The following is a 17,101-nucleotide window of genomic DNA, read 5'->3' as shown; positions in this document are numbered from 1 at the left end:
CGAGCATAGGCCTGTGAACGAGGTACTCCTACATAAGTATTATGCATTCCTATTATTATTAAGCCCCATTAACAAGAAGGAGGTCTGACTGAATCACATTTTTGTCCTGGATATAGCATGTGGCTCCTACATAAACTGATCTGTGCATGTATTCCAGTGCAAAAATCACTCACTTCAGCTAACAGGGGAAACAAACCATAGCTGCTCTAAGGTCTGTTGATCAATCGCCAAATTCTCTGAATCACCACCTCCAGCATGCTGAAGCCGTTTTAAATAGGAAGATGAAAGTAATGAATGATACAGGTTTCCTGCAATTTCTAACTGTTGCATCACCAACGAGATAATGTATCTAGTGGTGCCAGGGGAATCAGCTAATACAGCTGTGTAAACTCAGTGTGGGCTGAAGCACCTAAAGCAGTGTGCTCATCTCAGTACTTCCAAATCACAATAACATATCTTGGGAAGCAGCCTTGTTGTTGAGAAACATTAAACCAAACAACTTGGACCTGGGAGAATAATGGAATTATTTTCATTGAAGTAAGACACTATAAAATTATCCTTTATCACTGCTCTTTGAGCAGCCTGGACAGCAAGACTTAGAGCCTGTTTACACACAGAAGTTACACCAGCTTAACTTAAATCAGTTCAGTTAAACTAGTGCGACTTCTGTGGCCGGACTCTCTGTCAGTTTAAAACTGATTATATTAGTTTCGCTTGTACCTGCAAATTTACAGATGCTTTTACAGATGCAAGCTAAACTGATATAAGCTAGGCTTAACCAACGAATGCGTGGCTACTCACAAAGCAGCACCAGTTTAACTAAAATCAGTAAATAATATTAACTGTGTGTAATACACACACACACACACACATAAATAAAACAAAATTGCTTCCAGCAGCTCCCATTGGCCCGGAGCAGTGATCCGCAGCCAGTGGGAGCTGCGATCGGCCGGACCTGCGGACGGGGCAGGTAAACAAACCGGCCTGGCCCACCAGGGGCTTTCCCTACACAAGCAGCAACCCCTGTTTAAGAAACCCTGGTTTAGGAAAATGGTTAACGGCAGCAACCGTGGAACTACCTCCCAGCTAAGCTAGGAAAGTTTTCGGGAGTCACTGAATAAACAGCGAAATCCTCTTTGTTTTTTTAAAAACAAAACAAATCAAACCCCAAACTTGCCCTCTGCTATTTTCCATTTGAACAGACACATTTTGTTTTCACACATCTAAACCAGACACTAATAAAGAATTCACTTAAAAAAACCCAACATGTATTATAAACATAAAAAACCACGTTTATAATATCCCATCTGTTACCAGTTTGGTGGTTGGTGTGTGTGTGTGTGTGTATGTGTGTGTGTGTGTATCCACCCGCGTGTTTTAACTTTAACACATACACATGATTATTTAAAAGGACACCACACCAAGGAAATTTGGGCCCCCAAATTTAGACTTTGTTTAAAAAAAAAAAAAGAATATAGCTACTATTAGTGACATATTGTTAAAAAAAATAGTGTAAATATCAGAAAAGAGCATAATGAAATTCAGTGGTTAGAAGCTGAAACTAGACAAATTTAGATTTAAAATAAGATGCAACATTGTAACAGTGAGGGTAATTAACCACTGGAACAACTTACCAAGAGACGTGTTGGTGAATTCTCCCTCATTTTAAGTCTTGAAATCAAGATTGGATAGAATTTTAAAAGCTATGGTATAGCTCACACAGAAGTTACGGACTTTATGCAAAAATTATTCCGTAAGATTCTTTGGCCTGTGTTATGCAGGATGTCAAACTAGGTGGCTATAAATGGTTCCTTCTAGTCTTAAAATGTATCAGTTACTGTAAATGAATAATTACCAGGGTAAATATCTCATTTACACTAGTGTAAATTTGGAATCACTCCACTGACTTCAGATTAGCTTATTTAGATTAAAACCAGAGAGAGTAGAATCTGGCTCTGATTGGACAGGGTTTTCTTTAATATTTCCCTGAAGTGTTTTGAACCCAAACAACAACAGCACTCTGCTAGCACATCATTCCTGGAAAGCGAAGCTGAACAGAAACTTGTTCAGCGCTGCTAACTCTCACATTTTTATTTCAAATCTTGTGGTGTTTTGCATTTCTCTTCAAGCCCCAGCTCCTGGAATTTTGTGATTACATGCAAATCCCAGCTTTCATTTAAAACACAAAGTTTCTAGCCCTTGTCATTACAGAGAAATAGCTTGAAAATCAGATGTTAAAAAAGAAGCCAATCCCGCTCTCCTCCCCAAACCCTCCTCAAAACAAACAACCACCACCCCAAACTTAGAAACCGAAACACTACACTGCTCATACCATTCCCCCCGGGGGAAAAACAAACCACACATGACCATGGTTAGTCATGTTGTTTAATGCATGAGTGGACAGTGCTCAGATACTACGATGATGAAGGTGGTATCAGAATCCACACGGCATGGAACAGAATAGAAAATGTGACCTGGGTGAACCTTAAAGAACTGAAAACCAGAAAACAAATACAAAGAACTCATTATTTACTTATTTATTTAAATCTCATGATTTTGGGGGCCTGACTTGTCACTTTTGAACACATGTGGCTGGCAATATGTGCTAATGCAAACCAGGCAGTCTGTTTTCATTGGCTAAACTCGGTGAAATGCAAAGAAGTCAACAGCCACGGCAAATGATAAAAATTAACTTAGACCTTAATGCTGCAGTCATATTTTCATGGGCAGATTCCTGCACACATGCAGCACACATGGGGATTCTTCCCCTACTCCCACCCTCAATGAGTTCACCCACATGGATCCTATTTCAGGATCAGGGCCTAAGATTTTAATTTTTTCTCCCACGTTTAACAATATAAAGTGTTAGCAGCAGCATAGATAAGGACAAATGAGTTTTGGATGATCAACTTGAGACACGTTAAAGGGGCTTGATTTTCAGATAGCGCTGAGCACTCAACTCTTTTGAAAACGAGCCCCATTAGGGTGTTTCCAGTTGAACAACCAAAAACAGAAGCATCCAAAACCACCAGCCACTTTTGAAACCTTGGCCGTGAATTTTGACAACGTCCCGAATAACCAGATTTTATTTTAAATCAGAAATTCCAAAACCTGGGGTTGTGGTTTTTCTCCTGTGTTTTTCTCCAAGTGCGAGCAGCATGATTGATGGGCTATCCCACCAGCTCGAAAGCTGCATTTCAGAATACTGCCAGGCAGCCCCGCCTTTTGGAATCACTGACGGTCCCCCTTCCAATTAATCAAGTTCACATACTGATTAACTGCATGATTCATGTCTCTTGTTAGGCGCATTCTGAAACAAATAAGGCTGTATTTCAAGGCAACTGGCTTACTGGTTAAAATAAATACCTTCCAAAATACTATTTTCAAGTAGCTGAACCTTTTCCACCTTTACAACTAATTCAAACTTCCTTCAAATTATTTTTCTAAGTAATATAACAATTTGTTTTTCATTAGAGCTTGTCAAAGCCGGGCTTCGGTTTATTTTGAGAGAAACCAGCACTCTCTAGAAACTGTTTAGTACAATTTGAATGACGCCCAAAGGGGTTATTGCAGCCACAATCAAAATAGAGTTTATAGCACTGGGTAGGGGTGACACTTTATTTAATGATTTAAAAAAAAAAAGAACTCTGAATCAGAAGCTAATTAAGCGCACTCCTATGGCTAACAGTAAGTGTTCTAAGTCACTCTGACTACTGCAAAATGAAAGAACTTAACTTGTTGCTAACTAATACCAGACACCCGTATAGGAATAGTGCTATTTACCCAATTCAGGGTGGTATGAGCTCGTATTCTTGTGTCTGGTATGGAAGCCTGTCCATGTAATAGTTATCAGGCTATATGTGAAATCAGCTATAGAAATGTTGAAATCGTTTGGATTCTGTTAGCTTAAATGGGATTGCTTTTGATTAGGTTGGTATTTAATGTAAAATGGCTTAAATGTAACAGAAATTCCACACTCACTCCTTTGACTTCCAGTTTCTTTTGGTTTTTTTTGGTTGATCAAGGTGACATGGGCACTGGTGAGCCCTGGAAATTCAAGGACGTTGTGGACTGGGTCACGATGCGGGGTTAGAGTAAATTGAAATGGGCGTCCTCCTCGAGTTCTGGCAGCCGTGTTCCAGCGCTGGGTAAGCTAGTATTACTAGGGACTCAGCAACAGCCACAGGGATCTTGCCATTGTGAGCACTGTTATTAATCTTAGTAGAGCAATCCCAGCCTTCATTCCGCGCCCCCTACACACAACATCCCTCAGCTAGGGCCCAAATTCTGCGCCACACTGAGAGCCCTTAGTTGTGATGATGAATTGGGCTGCATGGCAGTTTTCCACAGAAATGTTTTTCCCCACACCTCCTGACGTGGAAACTCATGAAAAACTCATGATGAAAGCCCCTCCCCCCACCTCCATTATTATTATTATTTTACAAAAATGATTCTCTCCCCACCATCCACCCATTTTCCTCAAAATTTTTCACAGGCCAATGATCATTCGCAGCCAGCTCGACTGCTGAGCATTTATTCAAACGGCTCCAATAGGCTAAATGGAACTACTCCCATGAGTAAGTGTTCCCCAGTGTCAGTAAAAGGCTCCATTACCAGTCCTTTGATCCTGGATGTAAATCTGGAGTAACCCTATACTCCAGGGTAAGTGAGATCAGAATCTAACCTGGATCCAAAATTACTGTCTGAACTTTCTTTTACGGCCTCACTCAGAACAGTCTGACACTGGTGTAACCCCAGTTACTCCTGATTTACACCAGCATGAGCTCAACATATCAAATTTATGACAAGTAAAAACAAATATTGGATCCAGGTACTTTCTATAGGAGAGGAGCTGTTGGAGGCTGTTTAATTATTCTTTTCCTTTTCTCTTGGCTGCTGCTGTGACCTCTGCGAGCTCCTAAGTTAGCAACACAATATGTTGCAGCTGTGACACTGCAGCACGACTTAATTTGTGTGTATGTGGCTAGACAGCCAGTTTGTCCCTGTATTCTCCTACGCCAATGAAGAAAGAACCGACGAGCTTCATGAGGGGCAGGCTCGCTGACAGCAATTCCGGCCCCCAGGGCCAGGGCCATCCCTGGGGCGGTGCAGGATCCAGGACGGAAGTGACGAATCCGTCACTTCCGGGACTGACCACGTTGGCCAATCGCGCCAGCCCGCAGGGCCCAGAGCAGTCACCAGTCCGCATGCACCTATGAGCCTGCGGTCCACCTGGGCGATTTGAAAGGGCCCAGGGCTCCCAGCCACTGCTACCATGGCAGCGATGGCAGCCCCCGAGGCCTTTTAAATTGCCCGGGCCCCCAGGCAATTGCCCCTTTTGCCCCTCACTGTCAGCAGGCCTGGGGAGGGGTTTGCTGAGATGGGCACCGGTCCATTTTCAGCATTTGGACAAAAGATGGTCAAAATATGTACGTTATTTTCTGCAAACAATTTTGAAGAAAATGAAAGTGATTTTTTTTTAAATCAACATTTCTTTAGTTTGGGCCAAATAAAAAGTGATTAAAAAAAATTTTTTTTTGCAAAATTCTGAAAAAAAAAACCTGTCAAAACCAAAAAGCCATTTTCTGTTGAAAATCATCTACAAAAACCTGACTAGCTCTAACGTAGACGCTCCAAGAGCGTATAACACCTAGGTTGGTTGGATAACTCGTATGTCGTGCTCAGCTGCTATACTGAGACGTGCAGTGCATCCACATGTGTCGGCCTCATTTCCGAGGCTGAGGCTTCCTCCTTGCCCACAAACACTTCCCTGAATTTTACTAGCCCCCAGTGGGTACGTTCTTTGGTAAAGTCACACACTAATCTCCAGAGTCTATTTTGATTCTTTAGCGTTCCCCCACCTCCTTCCTGAAAGTCCCACAATGAGTCATAAGACTCACTTTTTCCTTTATAGCTGCTTGCACAAAGGGTTGGGGATGGGGACAATTCCGTGAGGACTGTCTGAGGAATGGTTTTTCTAGATACTCTGAATTAGAACCAATATTGGCTTCTGAGGATTTAACAGTTGACTGTCACAAGGCTTGGAAGCCTGCTTTGTTTGCACTGTAGCCTCTCCTTTATATACATGGCCCCTCCCCTCTCAAGGAACATCCAGTTCCCACTGTGACCAATGGCCAAACTTCCACAGGAAGCAGGATTGACGCACAGTGCCTACAAGGAATTGTCCGTGACTCAATGAATTTATCACTTTATGTTGTTTAAGGCGCTTTAATTTTGTCTCTTTAAACTGTGGGCGCAAGTCTGACCTCAAACCAGCATAACCTAGAGTAACTCTTTGATGTCTGTGTATCTAGACAGAGTGAGATCGGAGCAAGGGCTCAGAGGTTGGGATTCTCAAAAGACCTCAGGGAGGTTGCTGTCCAAATCCCATTCCCTACATCCCTTAGGCTGCTTTGAAAATCCCGGCCTGTCTCTCAAGTGCTGCGTTTCTGAGAACTGTGCCATGGAAGTTAATAATCTGCCCTGATTTTCCAACATGTCCACTTTCCCTTTATTATTATTATTTGTGTTCTCTTGGGAGACTTCCCACTGGCAACCCTGATCCGCGCCACCCTGCTGTAACCATCCCCACCCCTCCCACTCTGGCAGCTGAAACCTGCTGGCACTGCTCTCTAATCCGACGCTACCTGCCAGTGCACAGGGCAAGGTGGCTTTTCCTTTACTTCTTGGCTTTCCTCTTGCTTCCCCTCATGAACCCACTTGCCAAACGGTGTAATTTTACAGCCTGGCTTGAGGAGCCAAGAAATACGTTTGCTGGTGTAGGCTGTGCTTTGGACATTGTCAGAAACATGCAACCTCAGGGTTTTAGGAGCCAGCTGCAAAGAACAGCGAGACACCCACAAAGTAGCTAGTATGTGTTTTTTTCCCCTCTCAGATTTCACCCATGGATGCCTGTTCTAGACCTCCACGCGCTGCTGTGGGTGGTTGGGAGCGAACACACACGGAGGAGAGAGAAACTCAAGGGAAAGAGAATGGAGAGGAACAACACAATACTTCCAAAGAGCGACAGGAGGCAGCGTGGCCTCCTAGATAGAGGAACTGAACAGAATCAGTAGAAATGGATCCTGGCTCTGCCACTGCTCTGTTGTGCAACCATGGTCAAGTCACTTCCCCACTCTGTGTTTCTCCTCCCCATCCACCATCCTTGTCTGTCCTGTTTGTTTAGATTGTAAAGCCTTCAGAGCAAGGACTCTCTCATGATGTGCTTGTATGCAGCTAAATACAAATGGGCCCTGATCTCAACTGTGGCTCCAGAAGCTGATGAAATACTGCTGCTAGGATGAACAACAACAACAAACATGACTTTGGGTCTGACTTCCCCTGAACTTGGGTGTATTTTGGTTCCAGATCTATGCTCTGAGGCTCAGGCCCCATCTCTGTTTAAGAACCAGCAGATTGCTCTCATCAAACACACTGGGCGAGAACCACTTATTAAAACCATTATCAAAACATGTTGGCCAAACACCTTTAATTGGAGGCTGCAGATTTAACCCACAACAGTGTGAACATCCGTCTGTCTGATTCACCTATCGCTGTGGTTTCTAGGTACCAAACGTGGGTTTGCCAAAAGTTCAAAAAGTTTGGGGTTACAGGAGTTCTCCAAGTTGTATCTATTTTGAATACATCAGACAAGTATGAGGTTTGAAAAGGGCATGCCCATTTGGGCATGTTCACCAGAAGCAGGACTAGTATTATTATTTTTAGGACAGTAACCATGTAAAAATCCCAACCGGGATGCCCCATATAACTAGGAGCTGTAAAAACAAAATGAGAGACACGGTCCTGGCTCCAAAGAGTGTTTTTTTCATAAAGTCAGAGATTCCAAGGCCAGAAGGGACCACTGTGACGATCTTGTCTTAACACGGGTTATAAAATGGGGTAGGCAACCTATGGCACGTGTGCCAAAGGCGGCATGCAAGATGATTTTCAGTGGCACTCACACTGCCCGGGTCCTGGCCACCGGTCCGGGGGGCTCTGCATTTTAATTTAATTTTAAATGAAGCGTCTTAAACATTTAAAAAACCTTATTTACTTTACATACAACAATAGTTTAGTTCTATATTATAGACTTATAGAAAGAGACCTTCTAAAAACATTACAATGTGTTACTGGCACACGGCATACTTCAATTAGAGTGAATAAATGAAGACTCGGCACACCACTTCTGCTATAGAGCATCTCCAAAAGAATTCCCAGATCAGATCTTTTAGAAAAACATCCAATCGTGATTATCACCAAGAGAGAATCCACCATCACCCTTGGTAAGTTGTTACAATAGTTAATTACTCTCCCTGTTAAAAATGGACGCCTCATTTCCAGTCTGAATTTGTCTAGCTTCAACTTCCAGCCACTGGATGATATACCTTTCTCTGCTAGATCGAAGAGCCCATTATTAAATATTTGTTCCCCATGTAGGTATTTACAGATTGTAATCTAGTCACCCCTGAACCTTCTCTTTGTTAAATTTTCCAACCAGTTGTGCACCCACCTTATAGTTCGTTTGTCTGGGCCAGTGGCTCTCAACCTTTCCAGACCACTGTATCCCTTTCAGCAGTCCAATTTGTCTTGTGTACCCCAAGTTTTACCTCACTTAAAAAATCAGAAATAAAAATACAAGTGTCACAGCACACTACTACTGAAAAATTGCTTATTTTCTCATTTTTACCATATAATTATAAAATCAATCATTTGAAATATAAATATTGCACTTACATTTCAGTGTCTAGTATATAGAGCAGTATAAACATGTATACATAGTCTGTCTGAAATTTTAGTTTGTGCTGACTTCGCTAGTGCTTTTTATGTAGCCTGTTGTAAAACTAGACAAACATCTAGATGAGCTGATGTACCCCCTGGAAGACCTCTGCGTACCCTCAGGCATACACGTACTACTGATTAAGAACCACGGGTCTAGGCTATATTTCCCTAGTTTGTTTATGAGATGGTCACGTGAGACAGCATCAAAAGCCTTACTAAAGTCAAGGTATATCACATCCACTGCTTTCCTCCCACTGAGAAGGCTTGTTATCCTATCAAAATAGGTTATTAGGTTGGTGTGATGTGATTTGTTCTTGACAAAACCATGTTGGCAGCTACTTATCACCTTACTAACTTCTAGATGCTTACAAATTGATTGACTGGTTATTTGCTCCATTATCTTTCTGGGTACTGAAGTTAAGCTGAACGGTCTATAATATATAGGTGGCGCTGCTTGAACCTCTCTCTATGAGGCATGTTTTCTCATTGTTTAATCATTCTCTTGGCTCTTCTCTGAACACTCCCCACTGTATCAACATCCTTCTTGAACTGTGTACACTAGAACCGGGCACAGTATTACAGCAGCAGTTGCACCAGTGCCAAACACAGAGATAAAATAACGGGTCTACTCCCACTTGAGAGTCTCCTGGTTATGCAGCCGAAGATTGCATTAGCTATTACGGAAACAGACTCACACTGGGAGCTCATGTAGGGCTGATTACTCATCACCCCTCCCCCCAAATCTTTTTCAGAGTCCCCGTTTCCTAGTATACAGTCCCCTCTTTGTTCCTAGATGTACACATTTACATTCACATTGTTTGCTTGTGCCCAGTTTACCGAGCGATCCCGCTTTGTATCAGCGACTTGTCTTCTTCGTTATTTAACACTCCCCCCGTTTTTGTGTCATCTGCAAACTTTTTGCAGTCTAAACAGAGAAGATAAAGGCTGGGAGAGGAAACAGAGGCACAGTGAGGAAAAGCTACTAGCCGAAGTTCACACACTAGGTCAGTAGCAGAGATGGGAACAGAACTGAGGTCTCCTGATGGCCAGTCTAGTGCCCTATCCACTGGACTTTCTCTTGTCCCATGTGAAGTAGCCCAGTGAATATGGGACAGACTCCGAACAGCAGTCTCAGAATGTTCATGCGGATCCAGAAAGAGCAAAAATAAGTGTTTGCAAAAAGCTTTGCATCTTTAGCAGGCCCCTGAAGAGTTTGAGAGACTCAATGCTCGTTTGTGAGCACAGATTAAACTAACTCAGGCTTCTTCTGAGTACTCCGTGGCTCAATCTGGACATTTTGCACCAGGCTATTTTTACAGGGCAACAGTACAGGACTGAGCAGAGACGGGGCTGAATTATTGGCCTCCGCTTTATTTTTATTCTTGGCAGAGATGATCTGCAGCAGTGTGGCTCGGCACGTCAAGTCTGGCACCTGCTTACAATAAATCCGTAATGATGTTGAAAAGTTAACCGTCGATGTAGTTTTATTTCTGTTGTAGATTTGGATTTCTCTATACCGTAAATGCGAGAAACAAGGTTTTTCAAACAAACGGTGGGTATTTACCTTGGAATCCATTGGCTAACCTTTTGAGATTTCATCCCGAACACAAAGCAGCCCACACGGTGGAGCAGACACCCGGCATTATCACCTGATAATATCTGCATGCCAGCTGAGATGGTCAAAATAAGGCACCCTGCATATGTCCTGGGTTAGTACACTACTCTTGGGTCTTAAAAAGCTAAAAGTTCTGATGTCAAATCCTGACAGAAGCTGAAACGAAAAGCAGACCTCCTAGCCTGATCTTAAGCTCCCTTTCTGCCCAGCAGAGAATGGGGGTGCAGTTTGATAGTCTGCTTAAGCCAGCTCCCAGGACTGGAGCACTCTGGATAAGACTGGAGGCTCATTGGCAGGAATAATGCGGGCCCAGCACTGCAACAGTGGAGGATGCTGCAGCTGCGGCATGAAGAGCACCGACGCAGGCATGTGGGGACCAGGACTGCAGCGGCAGGGGGCGCTGCAGGTCAGAGCTGAGCTGCACCGGCAGGGCCGTGCTGGGGAAAGAAGTGAGCAGCTTGCACGGTATCTGCCCATCGTATGCCCGGGTCACATTCACACCGATTTCCCACCTGAATCTCCGATATATAAAATATTAGTTACGTTAGAACTTGGCTGTGTTATTAGATCTGTGGAAATGAACACAAGACGTGTGGGTCATGGGAACACGGCCAGAGATGAGGGCCCTTGGGACGCAGCTCTGGATCCCACTGCAGAGCGAATGCTTGTCGCTGCAGCGCTATCAAGCAATGATGGTCACCAACGCTGCATACAAAATCATACGGCTCTGTAGGAACACTCCATCCATGCCGCTTAGCTGTAGTTACTGAGCTATGGGAAGTCTGATACAGGCTCTCCCAGCGTCAGAATCACACGGCCCCCCAACAATCTCTTTGAGAGTTAAAGTGTATTGTCCTGGAGTTTTAGGGTTTAAATTGCAATCAATCAAGGGATCAGAATGGCCCTTTTCAATCTCTTTCCCAGCATCAGGGAATCATCGGCACTTATAGACACGGACGCACACGAGACATAGCCAGCTGTAGCGGGACATGCATGCCAAGCTGTGGAAGAGAGTCTTCCAGCAGAGGCACCTGGCCCCTTGGCAGACACTGTGCGCAGCTGTGTTAATGGCTCGAGAGCTGCTTCTGAGCCTGCCATAAGGATAAATTGCTGATGGGGGTTGGCCTCGCTGCTCTTAAATCTTGGGTGACATTTTCTCGTGACTCACCTTTGGTCCTGGGCAAATGGGCTCTGGGCACTATTATCTGACTGCAAATATCTGTGTGTGCAGATGCTTGCAAGAACTACACCCACAACTGTAAACCTCAAAGCCTTTTTCTTGGCAATTTTGTGTTTAATAATGACGAGTAATGATTTTTCTAATGGGAACCAGCCAGCATTCATCTCTCACTCGTCACTTGCTTTTTAAACCGAGGTCTGTTTACACTAAGAAGTTTCTGACAAATAAGGTTGTCTGACTTATTGGGGAGTGTGGTGTTCTGAGGTGCAATTCACGCCAGTGAGAGGTTGTGTCATTGCTTATCCTCTAACCCTGGTGCCTTAAAACATTCAGCTGCTGTAGCTCCCTGTCTGGATGCTCCCAGCCAGCATCCAAACATACACTAGGCGTTTGCGTTTTGAGCAGCTCTAACTCCAGCAGCTTGCTTGTTACACCTCAGCCACACACTGGTCTCCACCCTCTTTGGTTACTCCCAGCCAAGTGACCCCAACACCCACCCAAAGTCCCAAGTTTTCCCCAAACCATCTGCCCTGAAACGTCCCGGAACAATCGGAGGAGTAATAATGTCCATTGCTCCTTTAAAGAGAGGAAAGCTTGTTGTTTTAACTGGAGATAATCATCACATCAAGGCAAACACAGTACGGGGTTGATTTAGAATAAAAATAAAAGAAGTTTGTTTAATCAAAAAGAGAGGTTTTAAGGGAGCTCAGGTATAAGGGATAAAGAGAGAAATGATTACAAGCAACTAAAATTGAAAAACACTTTCTAGTGACCAAGACTTTACAAAACTATGTCTTGGTTTAAGGTAAGATTCTTACCACACATCCTTGCATGAAGATGGCTGACTCCTCCCTTCGTCAAAATCCCCCACAAAGCCAAAGGGCTTGGTTCCTTTGCCGTCTTAGGTGAGAGATCACTTGGGGTTCTTTGCCTGTCTCTTTCATGGTTCACTGAACTTTTGAAACGTATCTTTCTCAAAAACCGGTGTCCCTGCTGTCGGAAAAGAGGCCGTGGAGTCTGATGGAGAAGGTTCCACGCTGGTTTCTTCTCCTCTGGGGCTTTCTACAATGCAAACTGATCTGTCCCCGTAGCCGCTGATATGCCAATGAATGGCCATCTGTCTGTGATTGCCATTCCACCTGGATAGAGGTGCTGGCCTTTCCTCTGTCTGGAAAAAGCCTGTTTACCCAGTCTCTAGACTTGTCTGGTACAAACACATTTTAGTCCCATATTTCCTTCACATTTGCAGTCCTTTGGGCGTTTACCATATATACACCACACAGGAACAGTAATGATCCGTGTGTTATTGGCTTTCTAATGATAACTCACACGACACCTACTAGGTACAGTTTATGTCATAAGTGAATTGGGGGTACACTGAACTGGTCAGGCCAGCTGAAACTCACTACCTGATACCAGTGAGCCCCTCGCCTTCTGGCACTGGGACACTCTCAGGCTCATAGGGATTATATCACTAACTAGGATTCCAGCCAGAGAGTGAAATAAGAGGCAGCTTTAGTTAAAGGGACATTTGTCAGGGTGGATGGGCCCAAAATTTACTCCCTTTACTCCAGTAAACACACCCAATGCAGTAAAAATACACACTCAACAGAAAAAAAAAGGCAACAACACCACCACCTGCAGTTACGAGGCTGAAGCATTCTTCAAATCTTAGCTCTCTGGTTGGTTGGCTCAGACCAATGGGTTTCATGAAGATGGTAGGTGCGTAGTACAGGTCTTCACTCTTCCTACCTAGTTCAAGTTCTCTGAGCCTACAGGGCAGGCTGGTGTCTAGCACATACAATTCCCATCAATTTCAACTTCCCTGCCTTGCTCACCCGAACAATGCCACGACGAGGAAGAGTTGGTGCGGTATCTATGCATGCAGTGCATTTCCAAAAAACAATCAGGGACAGGACCTAAGTTTGCTGTCTGGTCCCCCAGCCCAGCCTCTGGGTTTTAAGCCTGATACAGCCCCTGGTTTCAGAAGGGAAGAAACTTCTCAATTATGGTGGGGTGGATATTTTGAAAGAAAAAAACATTTTTTAGTGGGAGGGGTGAGAGGAGGGTAAAATCTGGGGCCAGCCAACACTGTCAGTTTCTCTTTAAATGCAGTGTATATATCACAACAGAGGAGGAAAGTGAGCATTTTACATATCTATATTTACAAGAGTCACTGCGTATGTTTCATTCACGTTCAGACAGATCTGCTCAATAGCTTCCCCACAGTAGGTCGCCCACGGGTATCCTATGTATTGCAAATGATAAATGCACGATACAGCATAACCAGACTGTAATTCTGTCATCGAGTCATACCCCGTGAGCGTAGTCCTCAGTTCTCCTTACCCTCTCCCTATGGCAATGGCAATGATGGAAGCCTCTTCCCTAAACCTTTTCATTACAGCGTGAAATAGTCAGAAGAATAATTCACACCGTTTCGGGAGGGGGACTCCCGACAAAGCAATATTCTCCAGGCCAGTTGGAAGCTGGAAAAATACACTTACTCAGCCTAGCCACCATGACTCCAATAACAATTATAAAATGTCCAATAAAACTTGCATGTAATGTCAATTCAAATCTTGAAAAACAGAATTAAGTGGTATATCAACATTAAACTTTATGGCTTCCTTTGCAGAGCAGAAGTATTGTCAATAAAAGCCAGTCTGAATGAAGGAAAGGGGCAGTAAATATTAAATAAACAGTTTTTTGTTGAAATGCCATAAAGGCTCCAGGGCTGCTTATTACACTGAGACCCTTTTTCCCTTGCAGACGCCCCTTGTGATAGAAATAGGTCAGTAATTGCAAACTATCAATAAAGTGCCAACTGAACGGCAGGTAGATGGCCGCACTTACATTATGTCATGACCAGCCTTTATTGTACGTACCTTTCTTTTTCAGATCCCAGTGGCTCCCCCGTTTAAATTGTGGAGCATACAAATGGTTGCATTGCCCATTAGGGGGTCACCTGAGAAGTTGCTAGCCCGTTTTCTGGCTCTGTCAGGAAGGCTGAATTTAGAATGGTTGTCTCCAGGTTTGGTTCTGGCTGTAGAGTGGGCAGCTTTCATTTTCTTTGCTACGATGCTCAGTTTTACATGTAAGAGGACGCCAAATATACAGTAAGTCAGACCCCGCAAAGGGATACTGCAGAGATATTTGTGCATCTTTTTTGGTTCATGGGAGATGGCTGGGAGGAGGGATTTGAATGACAAAATGATTTTTTCCTCAATGCAGTGCAAAACATTGAAATCTTGGCAGCAAAACTTCAAAACCAGACAAAATTTACTTGGTTTAGGGTTTTGTTATAAATGCAAAACTCAGTTCAGGTTCGAATGTGGGCCCGTAATTGAATGAACTTGTGGTTTTGCAGCAAATCCAAGCACACGGCTCACCACTCTGCATATGGTTCCAGTCCAAAGCTGGGGGCAGGCCAGCTGTTACAACTGAATAAATGCATGCATCACACACCCCTGCAACATGCAGCTGCTACTCCAGCTCCTATCAACCGCCCAGGGGTTGAATTTGAACAAGCCACTCTAGCACTAATGACTGAATATCAATACTTAGGAGAACTGACACGAGAGATTTCTAGCACAATCCATTACTTAAGAAGAGCTGGTTTTCTATCAATACTCTGTATTAAGAGCTACTTAGTAAACTTTTAGTGTTTAACCACAATAGGAAAATGGACCGTACTTATTTGAAAATTTTGTCTTTTCAAGCAATAAGGTCCATAGATCTATTACATTTTTTCCTTGGACTGTAATTTAGGAAGGGCTGAGTAGAATGGCACCTATGCACCAAAGCACATGGTACTGATTTCTCAGCAAGCATTATACTGCTCAGGTACTGAAGTAACAGGCACCCTAGAAATGCCATCGCTATGCAGATTGATTCTGAAATTATTATTTCTAGCACTCTGAAGAACACACTGCAGCAGCCACAGAATATCGTATTTAACCACATAAATCTGGGTGATGCTACCGTTACACACGAAGGTTCAAAACAAGAGAAGGAATTCCCAAGAGTTTCCTAGAGTTGCTATATATTTGCACAATACATGTGACAGGATATCACTCAAATAATAATCAACACCTGGATAAAAGGCATGAGAGACAGCTAACAATCTTTTCATCCTCCTAGAGTTATCAGCATCGTCATCTTTATAGCAACCATGCTTTAACAGGAATATTGACTAGTTCTGTATGGGGGTACTGCTGGGTATACAGTGCAGAGTGAAATGTACCTGGGCACTAAATTCTTATAGTCAAAGACTCCAATGTGGACAGGACTTATTTTTTAAAGTGGAATCTTGGATTGTTCCAGTATAGAGCCAATCAAATTGTAAACAAATCAATTTCTAACCCACAATACAACGTCCCAGTCTTGGCTCCCATTTGCAGGTGATTGTAGCCTAGAAGAGAGACTTCATAAAGCACCAAATGGCATCAGAAATGTAATAACCCTAGCACCACAAGGTGCGTGAAGAGAGCAAACAGGCCACACGTGCTGTGGTACCTAGATGTGACGGAATGTGATTGGGAAGGCAGGATCTCTCATCATTCCCTTGCTTTCATGTCAGTCTTTTAAAATCCAATCAGCATTTTTGTGGTTTACCCAGACAGTTTATGAGTCGTTCTCCAGTTTATATATCACATGTATTTGCAAAAGCACCATCAGCTACAATATATGAGCTTCCCAATGCTGAAGAGACATTGAACAGAGAGTATTAAACAAAAGCTGAAAGTTACACCTGAGAATCAGAATGGCTGGTGTTCAATTAAAAAGCATTTGAGGGAAAAGATTCCGATGTGAATTAGTAAAGGAACAGTCTATGATTTTCAGTTTTTTGAATTTTTCATGGATTGTCTTATTACATTAAACATTTTTATTTTCAAATAAAGTGCTCAAACTTGATATTACAGAAAAATGAAACAAATATTTTGAATGACGACAAACAGGCTAAATTTTTCCATTAACATTTGTCAATATTCTTCAAAGAATAGAAAATTTTGATTAAAAAGTTAAATGTTTTCATAAAAAAATCTATTTTTGATAAATAGCAAAATTTCATTCAACTCTACCACCAATCGGAGTCATGGCCTAGTCAGTATCTCATTTTAATCCTTTTACCAATCTTGTCCTCTCTGCCCATAAGATTGCTAATTGGTACAATTGGTGTGATGTAGATAAATCTGTAGGGCAGGGATCGGCAATCTTTGGCACGCGGCCCGTCAGGGAAATCCGCTGGCGGGCCAGGATGGTTTGTTTACCTGCTGCGTCTGCAGGTTCGGCCAATCGCAGCTCCCTCGGCCCGCGCTGCTTCCCGCAGCCCCCACTGGCCTGGATCGGCGAACTGCAGCCAGTGGGAGCTGTAAGTGGCCGAACCTGCAGACACTGCAGGTAAACAAACCGTCCTGGCCCACCAGCGGATTTCCCTGACGGGCCGCGTGCCAAAGGTTGCCGATCGCTGCTGTAGTGAATGCACTGACATCAGACGCTGCCAGCAGCTCACCAAAGAGTTGTCAGCC

The 17,101-nt window shown here is 43.4% G+C and overlaps 1 protein-coding gene across 3 annotated transcripts in view; it reads right to left on the bottom strand.

Annotated features, from left to right (window-relative positions):
• LMF1 (lipase maturation factor 1) overlaps window positions 1-17,101 on the bottom strand; it is a 328,947-nt gene that overhangs the window by 74,912 nt on the left and 236,934 nt on the right. The gene's annotated exons all lie outside the window — the stretch shown is intronic.

Source organism: Mauremys mutica, chromosome 11 (assembly GCF_020497125.1).
Source record: "Mauremys mutica isolate MM-2020 ecotype Southern chromosome 11, ASM2049712v1, whole genome shotgun sequence".
In the NCBI taxonomy this organism is placed as follows: Eukaryota; Metazoa; Chordata; order Testudines; family Geoemydidae; genus Mauremys; species Mauremys mutica.
This window is presented reverse-complemented; position numbering and strand designations above follow the sequence as displayed.